Here is a 3,777-nt window from a genome sequence, read left to right on the forward strand (position 1 = left end):
CCAGTCCTGGTATCTAGCCACATACCGAGGAACTGGGTGTCCTGAGATGGCTGCAGATTGCACTCTTTGTCGATGATGCGCAGACCCGGATACTGGATGTGCATCAACAACATCTGGACACAGCAACGACACTGCTCCTCTGTCTGAGCACATATAAGCCAATCGTCCAGGTAATTCATTAGTCTGAGACCCTGCTGCCGCAGAGGGCCTAGGGTCGCATCCATGCATCTGGTAAACGAGCGGGGAGCCAGCAATATCCCAAAGGGGAGGACACAGAATTCGAAGATTTTGCCGTTGAAGGCCAACCTGAGGAATCTTCTGTGGCTCTCCCATATTGGAATTTTGAAATATGCGTCCTTGAGGTCGACTGTTGCGAACCAGTGTCCCACAAGGACTGCTTGCTTCACCCGCGGTATGGACAACATCTTGCACTTCAGGGGCCGTAGAAACTTGTTCAGGCCCCTGAGGTCCAAAATGGGCCAGAGTGTCCCATCGCGTTTTGGGATCAGAAAATACGCGACTAGAACCCTGTCCGCCTGTCTTCGTGCCCCACTCCTCTGATGGCCCTCTTGGCCAGGAGACTGGACACCTCTGAGCACAAGATCTCCCTGTGTTGGTGATCTGCCACGATGGTAAAAGCAGGTACTGAAGTCACAGGGGGGCGCTCAAAAACTGAAGACGATACCCCTGAGTCATTGTTGAAACAACCCAGGGGTCCACCCCCAGGGACTCCCATGCTACCTGAGACCCCTGAGGGTTTGGGCGGAAAGGGGGAAAAATGGCATCAGGACCGAGACTTGGGGCCCTGGGGAGCTTTGCCCCCATGCCCTCTTCGTCCTTTCCTGCTGTGCCGCCCTGCCCCCAGCTGGACCCTCAGATCTGACTGGGCCTGACTAGCTTGATGCTGTTGTTGGTGCACCTGCTGTGGCTGACGCACCTCTTGCCAGCCCGTGGTCTGCCTCAGGGCATTTGACATCTCTCGAGCCGCACGATGAGCCTCCTGCGCTTGGTGGATCATCACCGTCGCCTGTGGCCCAAACATAGCTGTCGGTTCTACAGGCAGCCTGAGTAGACATGCCCTGTCGTCAGGATGCAACTGGGACTGCGACAACCACAGATGGCGGCGTGCTTGCCAGAAACCTGACAAGGCCTTGCCAGCAGCCTCCCCTTGCTCTCTCATAAGCTTGGGGAGAAGTGAGGAGACCTGTTGCAGTTCCTCTATGAGCTGCCTCCCAGACTCCTCTGAAAGCTGCTGGGCTAAGTGCCGCTGATACAGGGACAATATGGCCGCCGTGTTGGCCAGTTTTGTCTGGACTGCCATAGCCCCATGCATCTTCTCCAGCAAACCGTCCATCACCTTGCAGTTCTTGCTCTGGCTCTTCCCTTTCCCCAGAATCGACTGTGAGGGAGCTACCAGAGCCGCCAATGGTGCATCCACAGAGGGTAGCGGCCCACAGCCGATCCTCTCTGGAGTGTGAACTGCAGTCATGGCCCTACAGAGCCCGGACCAGTGACCCATTGCCTGTGGGGTCCCAAATTGCTTCCTGACCACCTCCTCAAAGTCTGAGAGGAGGGGCACCAAGAAGCGTGTTGAAGGTTGAGAGCCCCCTTTATCATCATCAAAACGTGATGGGCCCAGCCCTTGTATAGGTGGCAGTTCCACACCCAGAGCCGCTGCTGCTCTACTAATAAGACCTTGAAGGAGGGGAGACCGCTTCTCATCGAGCTCCCCCTCCTCTTGCTGGTCCGCAGCGACCCTATCTTCCTCTTCCGAAGGAGACAGGTTAACATCCTCATCATCCCCCTCCACATCTATAAATGGGGATGTGGGGCGTTCCTCATCTGAGGGCCCTGGGGGAGAATGTACCACCTCTGCTGGGCCAGACCTGGACACAGACCGCACCCCCCCCACTGTATACACAGTCAGGGGGCCGGTACTGGAGCCCATGCCAGCCTGTCCAGTTTCTACAGCCATAGGCTTGAACCGCTTGGCAGCCCGTAGGCCTACAGTAGGGGTCTCCCGTATTGTGCCTTGTCTCTGAAACAACCGGCAACGTGCTTCCCTTTGCCTTGCCGACATGCAAAAGCAACTCATACATGCAGCAGGATCCTCCCTTGCTGCCAATGCATGTTCCTCTCCCAAGCAATACACACATAAGTCATGGGGATCATCTATGGGGATCCTCCCCCCACAGCCCATGCACAATGGACTCTCCCGGCTTGTCATTGCGTGACGTCACCGTCACGTGACCCGGAAAAGTTTATGGCGTTTTGTTTGCTAAGTTTGTTAGCTTTAACTTTGTTTCCCTGTGAGTCTGCCTTTTTTTTTTTTCTAAAAATCGACTAATGGAATGGGGATAGGGAGAGAAGCTTTTTCTTTGGGACGCTGTTGTGCCACTGCCGACACAACACACAATATACAAGGAAGCGTCTTCTTTTTTTTTTTTTTTTTTAAATGGCAAGAAAGCCGTCCCGGAGGAAAATGCTGGCCGTGCCCGCCAGTCGCATCTCCGGCCAGCTGCACCTATACGGCACAATCCTCCTAATGGACAACTTCCCCACGCTAAAAAGAAAAAAGGAGGAGATATGAGAGAGGACGCTGGCTGCACCCGCGACTTTGTCGCTTCCTCAGACCAGCTGTACGCTCAGTACCCTCAGCTCAACTTCTCCAAAGAAATTAGAAGGGAGCAAAAAAGGCAACTTTTCACCCTGAGAGGAGTCTAACACAGACCAGCTCTCTACCCGAAGGTATGTGGATCGCACAAAAAGTCACCCTTCGTCTCCCTCTTTGTCTTTCACGCTCTCACGTTGTCTGATCTGCAGTGAAAATCAGAGAATCAGCTGTTCCCTGCGCAGCTGGGTCTATTTATAGGGCGCAGGGGAAGCCACGGTAGGCGTGGTGTGTCTTAAAGAAGTTTTCACGTCAGCTGTGGGGATGTCAGTAAATCCCATAACATATATTCTATATGTAGTGGAGAGATATTCTCATGTGATAGAGAACAGCAGTTGATGGACAGACTGTGGAACCAATCAGAGAGCTGGAATAGCAGCTGTTGTGACAAACAGGAAGTGGAGCGGTCATGTTGGTTAAGACACGTCATGTACTGGTGTGTGCTGAGAGGAAACACAACATGTATGTGTTTGAGCCTGATCCATAAATACAACAACGACAAGTTAAAGCCCGAGTCCCAGGCCTGATCCACCAGACTGCAGAACACCTTCATCCATCAGGCTGTCAGGACACTGAACCCTGTCCACTTCCTCCCCCCTCTGCCCCCCTCTCCACCCAGACTCCACCTCACCCGTTGTTTGCCCATCAGACTCAGTGGACCTGGATCCTGTGGTTTTGTCCATCAGCTGCTGACTGTCTTCTACACTTGAAACATGTCTCTGCTGTCATATCTGCTGCTGTTTGGTTCCATGATGCTCCTTCTCACCTCAGAACCAGGACTGGACTGCACTACTGCTGCTACTGGAAACACACTGACATGGACACTTCAGATCCTACTATAGTTTACTGTTTATACTGTTTTTTATTGTTATTCTATTTTTTTTTTTACCTCTTTTTAAATGCATGACATTGAATAAGGTGAGACAGAAACAGTATCTCAACTCTGTGTCTGTTATGCATCTACGTCTGCTGACATTCCAGAACATCTCCTCTGACTGAGATTAACATCAGGACAAACCTGACAGACAGGCCAACTAAGCTCCTCCCACTGGTGCAGGTGGAACCTGTGGGACCAGGTGAGGATCTGTTCCATTCCAGGACACAGT

Source organism: Sphaeramia orbicularis, chromosome 8, assembly GCF_902148855.1.
Source record: "Sphaeramia orbicularis chromosome 8, fSphaOr1.1, whole genome shotgun sequence".
Taxonomy (NCBI): domain Eukaryota; kingdom Metazoa; phylum Chordata; class Actinopteri; order Kurtiformes; family Apogonidae; genus Sphaeramia; species Sphaeramia orbicularis.